We start from the raw sequence: 13,386 nt of genomic DNA, 5'->3' as shown, positions 1-13,386 counted from the left end.
TTTGGGAATTGGGTCTGCAGACGTAATTAGTAGAGATGACGTCATTAGGGTGGGCCTAAGCCAAGACGACTGGTGTCCTTATAAGAGGAAAATTCAGACACAGACACACAGGGAGGAGGCCATGTGGTAACAGAGGGAGAGAATGGAGTGACAACGAGCTATAAGCCAAGGACACCAAGGATTGATAGCCATCAACAGAAGTCTTCTCCCCTACAAGTTTTGGAAAGAGTATCGTCCAGCTGACACCTTGACTTTAGACTTCTACCCTCCAGAACTGTGAGACAACAAATTTATGTTATTTTAATCCACCCACTTTACAACTCTGGGAAACTAATAAAGCCTCCTATGGTAGTCTTCCAAATTTTATCCTAGGTTTATATTCACTGAATTATGTCATTTTGAAAGTCAAGATTTGTCCCTAGTATTTCTTTTGATTTCTTTTTTCCTTAGTGATGCTGAACATATTGTCTTGTGTTTATTGGCCATTTGAACCTTTTGTGAACTGCATGTCGACATCATTTACCATATTAGGCAGGGGGTCTGTTTATTCAATATTGATTTATAAAAGCATTGTCTATTTTAAAGATATTGCAAGTTGTATTTGAAAAGTAAATGTGACAGACAGAGGAATAGTTATCTAAGTTGTAGAAAACCCACAACAACTGAGATATCTTGATGGAAGCTAGTGTGATAATTGCAAAGAGGAGGGTGGGAACTGGGTCGTCACAAGCAGAGAGATGAAAAATCATTGGGGATAACTGGATGGGTAAGTTCAGGTTATAGAATCACTGAATGCTAGGTTTTAGAAGTCTTTTTGGGACAGGAAGACTGAGCTACAGAAGGTTAAGTAATTTGCCCAAAGCCATGCAAAGAGCTTTGGAAAGCCCTGAAACTCAGAGAGAGAGATTTGCCACAGTAGTCCATGGGTTCCTCATTAACTCAGACAGCGATGAACTACTTACCCAAACACTTGAAATAACAACAAATGCTAATAAGATAATCCTGCCAAAAATCCACAAAAACAACAATATATGCTTCTAACATATCAACATTGGTGACCACCCATCAGCCCTCTCTTTTTCCCATAAAAAATAGCCAAGAGATTAGGGTATCTTAATTAATTCCATCCATGGCCTTTTCCACTAATCAGAAACACACACGTCTCTTACTTCCCTAAAACAAAAAGGATCTTCATCACGTTGTATCAATTTCCCAATAACCTCAGGAATAAGGATGTGGCCAAAGATTTCACCCTAGGATAGATAAATTAGAGGAGGAGCACCATGATAATTAACTTTATGCATCAACCAGGTTAGGCTATGGTACCCAGTTTTTGGTCAAACACCGTTCTAGATGTTGCTGTGATATACTTTTTGACATGATTAACATTTTTTTCCTCCATCTTTATTAGGATATAATTGACATATAACACTCTGTAAGTTCAAATGTAAAACATGATGATTTGATAAACATATATCCTGTGAAAAGATTACCACAATAAGGTTAGTTAACACATTCATCACTTCACATGGTTGCCTCTTGTGTGCATGTGCGTGGTGAGAACTTTTAAGATTTACACTGTTAACGACTTTCAAGTATATGATAGAATATTAACTAGAGTTACCAAGCTGTACATCACATTCCCCTAACTTACTCATCTCATAATAAGAAATTTGTACCCTTTAACTAGTTAAACATGATTAACATTTAAATTAGTGGACTTTGAGTAAACCAAATTGTCCTCCATAATGTGGATGGGCTTCATCCAATCAGATGATGGTCTTATGAAAAAGACTGAGGCCCCCAGAGAAAGAAGGAATTCTGCCTGCAGACTGCCTTTGGACTTAAGACAGCAACATCAACACTTCCCTGGATCTCTAGCCTGGGGGCCTGCCCTGCAAATTTCAGAATTCCCAGCTCCCACAATCACATGAGCCAATTCCTTAAAGTGAATCAATCATTTTCTCTCTAAATATATATGTATATATGAATATAAATTAAATTAAATTTTTATTTTAGATATAAATTTATTTTTTATTTATATTTATATTTCTCTGGAGAACCCTGAGTAATACAGGGACTATACTACCATCCATCCTTTGAAAAGCCTGTATATAGAATAAAGAGGCCTTGTAGGGTCTGAACCAGGGGAATGACATGATAGAAGTTGAGTTTAAGGAAACAAAGCCTGTGGGGCGCCTAGGTGGCCCAGTTGGTTAAACGTCCAATTCTTGATCTCAGCTCACGTCATGTTCTCAGGGTCATGAGATTGAACCCTGTGCTGGGCCCCACACTCAGTGGGGAGTCTTTTGGAGATTCTCTCTCTCCCTCTGCCCCTCTCCAATGTATAGGCATGCACTCTCGCTCTCTCACTCTCTCTCGCATATCAATAAATAAATCTTTATTTAAAAAAAAAAAGCAGGGTCCCTGGGTGGCTCAGTTGGTTCGTGTCTGCCTTCAGCTCAGGTCATGATCCCAGGGTCCTGGGATTGAGTCTGTTGGCTCTCCACTCAGCAGGGGTCCGCTTTCCCTCTCCACCTCTGGCCCCCTCCTTGAATGCTTGTGATCTCTCTCTCTGGTTCATGGGATTGATTGAAAGCAGAATCAGGGAAACCAGCCCAATTCATCTGCAGAAATGAAGGTTTGAGGTATGGATTAGTGTGATTTGGATTAGTGTTGGTACACATGGACATTCAGAAAAAGGAATGAATATTAGATTATAAAATGTATACAAAATGAATGAGTTTCATTTGCCTTGTCCAGGAAAAACTATGAGGTAGGTTAAAAAGAACCCAGTGCCTTAAGAGAGAGCTAGATGAAAATATCCCTCCGGCCCATGTAGACTTCCTATTATTTGAATCAATCATTTATCTCCATATACAAAAACATAAAATCAATAAAGCAAGCATGTGTGTATGTGTGTTTGACGGTAAATGTTTAACAACAGGCTCTTCAGAGGAAAAAAGCCCAGATTCGTAGTGTTTGCTAATTTCTCTCATGTAAATAATCTGACCATGGCCAATTTCAAGCCGCCAGCATGGTGTCCCTGAATGCAGAACTGTGAGGAGAATCCCCGGGGTGTGGTATAGTATCTCCAGCATGCAGAAGCAGCAGACATAAGTAACATAAAGAGCTCAGATAAAATGATTAGAAAGGAAGGAGATTGAAGTATTTATTACCTTTATCTTAATATAATTTAACACAGTGTTTGATAATCAGCTATAAAATTCCTGGAAGTTTAACAGAAGGCATTACATGCTGGTTCTGGGACACCAGTGAGTAAATCCTGAGTTACAACCCTTTCAAATGTGACCTGACTGTGAGTCTCGGTGTGTGTGAATGGCTGGAGGGTAAGTATTAACAGCAGTGTCATTTAAAGGCAAGGTATTCATTCTCATAAAATGGCCCCGCCCTTCCTAAAAATAAGAAAAAAAAAATACGGCTATGTTTGCCACTTAAAGCATATCCAAATGAACGTAATTTGAATGAGACATTTATATGCAACAATCTATTTCAAGATTACCTCTGTTTAAAGACAGACTTTTCCTGGACCGTGTGTTACATCTTTAGGGATCCAGAGACCACCACTAAAATCAATGGAACGTCCTGAGCCTTTGAAGCCAGACTTCACAGGTAAAAATTATTAATCTGATCACATAGAGATGAATTGATTAGTACATTTCCACGCCCCATTTAACCTTTCTGATGTTTCAGGACACTACACTGCTGAAGCCAGGAGACTCATACCTGGGGTAAGACCCTGGGGTAAGACTCATCCCTGTGGTTAAGACTCTGAGGGGCATAGGAGAAAAGGAATATTTTTCTCGTGGTTTCTGATATAAACAGAAAAGAAACAGAATATTCAGTGCACGCGGTTGGGGACTGATGCAGCCAGAGGGCAAGAAGGGAAGGATCAGAGAGGAGACAATGAATGAATGGAGTCATGTCAATTCCCACAGTGGGAAGGCGAGAGCCATGGAGATGAGCCTAGTGAGGTCAGTGTCGCTGGAGAGCAAAGACCAAAGCAGGGAAGGGCAGCCTGATGGACAGAGGCCGGCTGTGAAATGCCTTCTGTGCCTCCCCCACCACGTCATCTTTGGTGCAAACAAGCAGGGCGGACTTGTTCCTCTCATCCCAACACAGGGTTTTAAGCAGAGAAGTGGCAGGATTAAATTAGAATGCCAGATTATTCTTTCTTTCTTTTTTCTTTTTTTTAAGATTTTATTTATTTATTTGAGAGACAGAGATCACAAGTAGGCAGAGAGGCAGGCAGAGAGAGAGAGTAGGAAACAGGCTCCCTGCTGAGCAGAGAGCCTGAAGCGGGGCTCCCTCCCAGGACCCTGGGATCATGACCTGAGCTGAAGGCAGAGGCTTTAACCCACTGAGCCACCCAGGCACCCCCAGATTATTGTTTCTTATTTAAAAAATAAGTCTGTTCCCTGGTGTGTGTGTGTGTGTGTGTGTGTTTTAATTCCAGTATAGTTAACAAAAGTGTTACATGAGTTTCAGGTGTACAACACAGTGATTCAACACTTCCGTAGCTGAGCTCAGTGCTCCTCACAGTAAGTGCACTTTCAATCCCCGTCACCCATCTTATCCATCTCCCACCCACCTCCCCTCTGGTAACCATCTGCTTGTTCTCTATAGTTAAGAGTCTGTTTGGGATTTTTTTTAAAGATTTTATTTATTTATGAGAGAGAGAGAGCAGAAGCGTGGGGGAGAGGGGCAGAGGGAATTGGAGAAACAGCTTCCCTGCTGAGCAGGGAGCCTGATGTTGGCGCTCAATTCCCGGACCCCAGGATCGTGACCTGAACTGAAGGCAGACGCTTAACCAACTGAGCCACCCAGGTGCCCAAGAGTCTGTTTTTGTTTTTTTTTTTTTAATTTGTCTCTTTTTTTGTTTGTTTTTGTTTCTTAAAATCCACATATGATTAAAATTGTATGGCATTTGTCTCTCACTCACTTATTTCACTTAGCATTATAGTCTCTAGGTTCATCTATGTTGTTGCAAATGGCAAGACTTGATTCTTCTTTATGGCTGAGTACTATTCCATATGTGGTGTGTGTGTGTGTGCGCGCACACATACTACTACTTCTTTATCTATTCATCTATCAGTGGACACTTGGGCTGCTTCCATAATTTGACTACTGTAAATAATGTTGCAATAAACATAGGCATGTATATATCTTTTCAAATTTGTGCTTTCATATTCTTTGGGTAAATACCCAGTAAAGGAATTACTGAACCATGTGGTAGTTCTATTTATAATTTTTTGAAGAACCTCCATATTGTTTTCCACAGTGGCTGCACCAATTTGCATTCCCATCTACAGTGTGGGAAGGTTCCTTTTTCTCTACATCCTTACAAACACTTGTTTCTTGTGCTTTTGATTTCAGCCAGTGTGACAAGTGTATGGTGATATCTCATTGTGATTTTCATTTGTATTTTCGTGAGGATGAGTGATGTTGAGCATCTTATCATGGGTCTCTTGGCCATCTGGATGTCTTCTTTGGAGAATATCTGTTGATGTCTTCTGTCCTTTTTAAAATTACATTATTTGTTTTTTGAGTTGTGTAAATTCTTTATATATTTTAGATAATAACCATTTATGGGATATGTCATTTGTAAATATCTTCTCCCATTCTGTGGGTTGTCTTTTAGTTTTGTTGATTGTTTCCTCTGCTGTGCAGAAGCTTTTTATTTTGATGTAGTCCCAATAGTTTGTTTTTGCTTTTGTTCCCCTTGCCTCAGGAGACATACCTAGAAAAACATTGCTACATATGCCCTATTGTTTTAACTTCTCATTTTGAATTAGTTTTCGCCTCAGAGAAAGAAAAGTTGGAAAAATAGTACATAGAGCTCCTTACCCAAATTCTAATGCTAACGTCTTAGGAACGTACACTTATCAAAACTGGGAAAACAACAATGATATAAGGCTTGTTAGTGGCATCCAACCCATAACAGTTTCTCGGTCTTTTCTTGCTGTATTAGATTCCGGGGGCTGCTGTAAAAAACGTACCATAAACCAGGTGGCTTAAAACAACAGAAATGTATTGTCTCACAGTTCTGCGGGTGAGAATGTCCAGAATCGAGACATTGACGGGGCCCCATCCTTTCTGAAATCTGAGAGACAGGATCCTTCCTTGCCTCCCCCAGCTTCTGGTGACTTGCTGGTAACCTTTGGGGTCTTTGGCTTGCAGCTGTGTGTCCAGTCTCTGCCTCCTATCCAAATCCACCAGGAGCACTTTGATGTAGCTGAACCGCTTGGGTTTATTACTCTTGCCAGTCAGAGAGAACATGCACCATATACACGCGAACTATAGAGTGTCTCACTGAGTGTTGGAAAGAAACTATTATAGGATTTGGGCTTTAATTGGACGAGTTGAGAAAGAGTCTAAGGACGTGGGACTTCCTCAAGAATGGATGCTGCCTGAAAGTGGGGGCCATTCTATGGGTGTCGCAGAGGTTTATCTGCAGGGAGGACAGACCAGAGAAGAGAGAACTATAATTGGTAACAAAGCAGGGGATTTATTTCTTTCAGTAGAGGGGAGGTTTGGTGATTGGTGGGTTTCACGGTGATTTTGGTTTCTGTCTTTGTCATGGTCTCAGAACAAGCTTGATGATGTTGATGCTCCGTGGTATTGTCATGTCCAATGGACCAAACTAGCTTATGGTAACACTGAGGCCAGGTCCTCCATGTGTGAGCTACTTGCCCACCCTCCCCCCTTGGCCTCCATGTCTATAGAGGGCTCTAGAATAGAAAATCAGCAGATAGCCATGCTGGCTTCATTGTGGGGATGGGGAGAATTAGAGGAGGCCGTGAAGTCTCAAGCACCCATCATGGCTAGCAGATTGAGTGGATGAGCCAGCAACTGAGCTCAGGAATACGGGCAGAAGAGTAGATTCATAGGCAGAGATGGTGAGTTCAATTTCGACTATGCTGAACTTGAAGTCATCAAGCCACTTTTTAATCTCATACCTTGGGAGTTGGCATCGTGGGCACCCAGATAGCCAGGAAACAAAAATCCCCAATATCACTGTAGCTCCTGAAAGACCTGGATAGCACCTGTCTGACAGGGATGTTTAGAGAATTATGCCTTAAGCTACATTTTGTCCACAGAAACAGTGTTTCCTAGGAATTCTGTACCTCACCCAACCCTCAGCTTTACAGCCATTCCTCTCTTCTACTGCCCAGTCCACAGAACACACCCCTCCCTTAGCCCCGTTCCTTCTTAACTGCCTCTCAACATGGAAATAAGCTCCCAATCAATTCCATTTTCCAGCTCCTCATTCACTGCGGGTTAGAACAGCCCCAGTTAATTTAAAGCCAAGGCAGATGGCAATTCATCTTTGGTGGTCAATGCAAATGCTGAAGGTTGGTTCTACAACCTTGGCCATGGCCGCTGCTAGCAGGGAGGGAGGGGCTCCACGCAGCCCACTTCCATAAACGCCAAGGGGTGGCGCTTCCCTCCAGGCAGGGCAGGCACCCACCTGCTCACCCTGCCACTAAGGTCATCTAGATGACCCACGCTGAGCTGAATGAACACTGTTCCACCGCCTTCCCCAGGAGAGTGTTTTTGGAAAAGACACCGGAGTGTCTCCAGCTCCTGAAAGGGCAGAAAACAAGCCTTGGTGACATTTTGGCCCAGGTGAAGCATTTAATATTTCTTGAATTTTCACTGGAATTAACTAATAGTTTATTTTTTAAGTGGGTTTGATTCAAGGGGTTTTTTAAATCAATTTTTCTTTATTATAAAAATGGCTTTTAAAAAATTATATATACTTTTTAAAAAGATTTTTAAAATAAACTTTGAATTTTAGAACAATTTTGGATTTACGGATTTATTTATTTTGCTACTGATGACCAAGAATGTCTCAAGACGTGCCTGGGTGGCTCAGTCTGTTAAGTGTCTGCTTTTGGCTCAGGTCATGATCTCAGGGTCCTGGGATCGAGCCCCATTTCTGCTCAGTGGGGAGTCTGCTTCTCCCTCTCCCTCTGTCCCTTCTCCCTTCCCCCCATGTTCTCTCTTTCTCTTTCAAAAAAAATTTTTTTTTTAAAGAATGTCTCTCCCTCTCTGGTTTCATCTTGTTTCATCTCAGGAAACAAACTGAGGGTTGCTGGAGGGGAGGGGGGTGAGAGGGATGGGGTGGTAGGATTATGGACGGTGGGGGGTGTATGTGCTATGGTGAGTGCAATGAAGTGTGTAAGACTGATGAATCACATACCCGTACCCCTGAAACAAATAACACATTATATGTTAATTTTAAAAATTAAAAAAAAAAGAATGTCTCAAATGATATAGCTGTAGAAATACCCATTGGTCTTGGTAAGAGAAAAGCATGTACCAAAAAAAAAAAAAAAAATCAGTTATGGTTCCAAATAGGCTTTCTTTTTGAAACACTCAATCCCATGATTTATTGAGAAAAAAAGTTAGCAGAGTTTTTTCAAGGATAATTATTTTATTATACTTTTCTTGAAAGGAATTTCATAATGTCCAAAAAATGAAAATTATAACAACACATACTTGTACCGCAACAGAATGTTCTTATTGATAGAATGCTACAAACATATTTATACAAAGTTGCCATAATGTAAAATTATTTTCATGCTTTAATTATGTTATCATGAACAATTTCTCATATTGCCATATAATCTTTATAATTTTTATTTTTTGAAAAATTTATACCACTTTCATAATGTGATATACTTAGTCTCAATTTTGGGGACTTACAGTTAGTGCTACAATGAATATCTTCATGAAGCATACAGCTTTTTGCTTCTGTTGAATTAAGTGAATGACCTAACATTTTCTAGAAGTATCTAATTCTTATGTTAGATAACGTGGAGCCTTGGGCATCAAATTGCCTGGGAAGTAGTCTTGGCGTCTCCGTTATAAGCTGTTTGATCTTAAACAGATTACATCAGCTTTCTACACCTTGGTTTTTTTTCATTTGTAAAATGGGAATAATCATAGCACCATTTCCAAAGCATTCTTTTAAAGACCAATTGTCATGTAGTGATCCAAAGGGGCACGTGCACCCTAATGTTTAATAGCAGCAATGTCCACAATAGCCAAACTATGGAAAGAACCTAGATGTCCATCACCAGATGAATGGATAAAGAAGATGTGGTATGTATACACAAGGGAATACTATGCAGCCATCAAAAGAAATGAAATCTTGCCATTTGCAACAAAATGGATGAAACTAGAGGGTATTATGCTTAGCGAAATAAGTCAATCAGAGAAAGACAACTCTCATATGATCTCCCTGATATGAGGAAGTGGAGATGCAATGTGGGGGGTTTAGGGGGTAGGAAAAGAATAAATGAAACAAATGGGATCGGGAGGGAGACAAACCGTAAGAGACTCTTACTGTCACAAAACAAACTGAGGGTTGCCAGGGGAGGGGGGACGGGAGAGGGTGGTGGGGTTATGGACATTGGGGAGGGTATGTGATATGATGAGTGCTGTGAAGTGTGTAAACCTGGCGATTCACAGACCTGTACCCCTGGGGCTAATAATACATTATATGTTTATAAAAAAATAAAAAAATTTTTTAAAAAGCTAAAAAAAATTTAAAAAAAAAGACCAATTGTCATAAAACATGTAAAAAAGTTTAAAACAATCCACAAAACATATTAAGTTCTCAAGAACTATGATATATTATTTGGAGTAATATTGGAGTATGAACATTAATGTGAAAATTTCTGTAGCACTGAAGCTTTACCAGTTCTGCTTTTTAGAAATGTTTTACTACTTTAACAGACATATCATTATACCTCATGATTGCTTGAATTTTTACTCTTTGACTACAAAGGATGAACATTTCTCCTGTATTTATTTTTTAAATATTTGGTTATTTATTATATTGTGGATATATTATATATATCCACTATATATATATCTATTATATTGGGATATTATATATCCCACAAGCAGGAGGGGCAGAGGGAGAAGGAGACAGAATCTCAAGTAGACGCCACGCTGAGCGCCAAGCCCGACATAAGGTTTGATCTCATGACCCTGAGATCGTGACCTGAGCAGAAATCAAGAGTCAGATGCTTAACTGACTGCACCACCCAGGTGCCCTGTACTTATTTTATTTTTAATGTGTATTATCTATTCTCTCTAATAAGCCATTTTTAAAAATATGTCTAATAGCCTGAATGTTCTGACTCATTGATTCATTTAGACATGTGTATTAGTGTATTAATGTACTGTCACTGGAACAAATTACCACAAATTCAGTGGCTTAAAACAACCCACATTTATTCTCTTATACTTTCAGAAGCTAGAAGTCTAAAATCAAGGTGTTGGCAGGGCTGTGTTTTTTTCTGGATGCTTGGCCTCAAAGCTTGGTTCTCCTTATCTTTTTAAGCTTCTAGAGGCCACCTGCATTTTTGGCTCATGGCCCTGTCTTACAAGGACCCTTGTGATTATATTGGGTCACTCAAATAATCCAGGATAATCTCTCTGTCTCAAGATCCTTCATTTAATCACATCTGCGAAGTTCCTCGCACAGTTCTGGGAATTAGCATGTGGATATCTTTGGCGGGGTGGGGGGGTTGGTGCACTATTCAGTCTATGACAGCACACACGTATTAGTTCTTCCGCACACACGTGTTGAGTGCTGGAGCCAGAGGGGTGATTAAGACACTAAGTCTGTTTTCAGGGAACTCATGTCATTACCAGTGGAGATGGGCATGAAAGAAGAATAGAGAGAAAGAGAGAAGGTGGGAAGAAAGGAAGGGTTGAAAAGAGGGAGGGAGGAAGGAAAGTAGAGAGAAGGAAAGAGAGAGGGAAAGAAAGTCAGCAGTCCATAAAAAAGATTCAAATGCTACGGCAACGTAACAGGAAAACTTGCCCCCATTGCTGGGGCCTGGAGGTGTCCCAGAAGAAAGGACATCTGAGCTCGTACTTGGAAGCTAAGTAGGAGGCACCAGGCAAATAAGTAGGAGAAGCCATTCCTGGGCAGAAGACTGAACTGTGGAGGGACAGAGATGTGCAAGAACATTAAACGTTTGGGGAAAAGCAAGCAACTTGGTTTAGTTCGAGGCAAACTATTTCGTATCGAGTAGCAGAGGACAGAAGGTCTATGCTAAGAAGTTAAAAAACAACTTACGGGTAAAGGGGAAGCTGGCGTCAAGGTAAAAACAGGCAATGAACTGATCTGATCAGTGCTTTAAACCCCGTCTCGTGGCTGGGAGAGACCAAATGAGGGGAACTTTACAATTAGCCGCTGGAGGAGTGGGAAATTCCATTTATATTTCTTTTTGTTTTAATGGCGACCTAATACAATAAATAGAAAGGAACAGAAGTGAACTGGATGATTTTAAATTTCCGTCCTGATCTAAAGCTCTGTGGTTTCACGGTCTCTACTCAAGTTGTTCTCCCCATGGGACTGGTCGTTACAGCACTTTAGCTACTAGGCCTAGAGTAAAAAATTATATTTACTCCCAGGAAATGACTTACAAAAGAAGTTTTTACATAACTAGCTACTAAAAAGTGTTATTAAAAAATTATTCAATTATTTCCCCTAATGTATACTCTGAAGCCTTTGGATAGACTTTATTTCCTTACAAAAGCACACTATAAAAGCAATGCCATAGTCCTTACTGAAAGCAGCAAAACCCTTCACACTGCAGACTCAGAAAAACAATGTCTGTTGTTCTTTTTTTTTCCCCCTTAATTTTAATAAGTTGTTGGACTTTAAGGCTGAAGTCTAGGGTCACAAATTAATTTCTAGAAAGGCCTTCCTAACACCTGTAAGTTTCTGGGGTTTATAAAATCCCTCATCCACTGCTTCTTATTCTACTTCCTTGGACCCACCAATATCCTTTAACCACTTCCACATTCTGATTTATCTTGAAGGGGCAGCATTTAACTTTTGTCCTTTTCCCATTGAATTTCTTTCCTGTGGCTTCTCAACAGATCCCTACTTTTATTGCTTCAGGGTGGTTGTGAGGACCAGTAAAGTGTGGTCCATATACACTGTGGAGTATTATGCCTCCATCAGAAAGGATGAATACCCAACTTTGGTAGCAACATGGACGGGACTGGAAGAGATTATGCTGAGTGAAATAAGTCAAGCAGAGAGAGTCAATTATCATATGGTTTCACTTATTTGTGGAGCATAACAAATAGCATGGAGGACAAGGGGAGATGGAGAGGAGAAGGGAGTTGAGGGAAATGGGAAGGGAAGGTGAACCATGAGAGACTATGGACTCTGAAAAACAATCTGAGGGTTTTGAAGGGGCGGGGGCTGGGAGGTTGGGGGAACCAGGTGGTGGGTACCAGAGAGGGCACGGATTGCATGGAGCACTGGGTGTGGTGCAAAAACAATGAATACTGTTACGCTGAAAAGAAATTAAAAAAAAAAAAAAAAGAGGTAGGACCTGAAACGGGGTTCAGGGTGGTTGTGAGGACCAGTAAAGAGGTAGGACCTGAAACAGGCTTAGAAAGTACCTGGTCCAGGGGCACCCGGGGTGGCTCAGTCAGTCAAGCATCTGCCTTTGGCTCAGGTCATGATCCCAAGGTCCTGGGACTGAGCCCTGCATTGGGCTCCTTGCTCATTGGGGAGCCTGCTTCTCCCTCTTCCCCTGCCTGCTGCTCCTCCTGCTTGTGCTCTTTCTTTCCGTGTGTCAAATAAATAAATAAAATCTTAAAAAAAAAAGAAAGTTAAGTAAGTACCCGGCCCATCGTAAACATGTGTGTGAAGTATTATCTATGTGAACTTCGTGGAAACTGAGCATATTATCCTATGAAATAGTCAAGAACTTTTCAAGATAATGGTCTTATTAAATAGTCTGTCATAATGAGCACCTGGGTGGGTCAGCTGGTTGAGCGTATGACTCTTGGTTTTGGCTCAGGTCAGGATCCCAGGGTCGTGGGGTTGAGCCCTGCTTCGTCGGGCTCCACGCTCAGTCTGCTCGGGATTCTCACTCTCCCTCTCCTTTGCCCCTCCTCCCACCCTTGCGCACATACTTTCCCTCTCTCTCTCTCTCTCTCTCGCTCTCTAAAATAAATAAATAAAAATCTTCAAAATAAATAAATAGTCTGTCTTAAGTCTCCAGCATCTTTCTCTGGAAATAACAATAACTTACGACTAAAAGGAGAGGGGGAGGGGCATGGACCAAGACAAACGCCACAGGTTCGACCCGCACCTGTTTTGGCATCAAGCCATGGTTCCCAAACTTCAGCGCCCATCAGCCTGGACCGAGGTCTCCATCTGTGTGGAAGGTCCCATGAGTACCTCAACTGCAAGGCCACAGTAATGACTTAGGGTTTACTGCCATGGTTTTCCATCCCAGCTGCATTTTTGAGTCACGTGGGAATATCTTGAAGAATTCCCATACCCAGGCCCCAAACGAGACCAGTGAAATC

The sequence above is a fragment of the Lontra canadensis genome, unplaced genomic scaffold (assembly GCF_010015895.1).
Source record: "Lontra canadensis isolate GAN:19392208 unplaced genomic scaffold, GSC_riverotter_1.0 scaffold17, whole genome shotgun sequence".
Taxonomy (NCBI): domain Eukaryota; kingdom Metazoa; phylum Chordata; class Mammalia; order Carnivora; family Mustelidae; genus Lontra; species Lontra canadensis.
Note: the sequence above shows the minus strand (reverse complement) of the source record.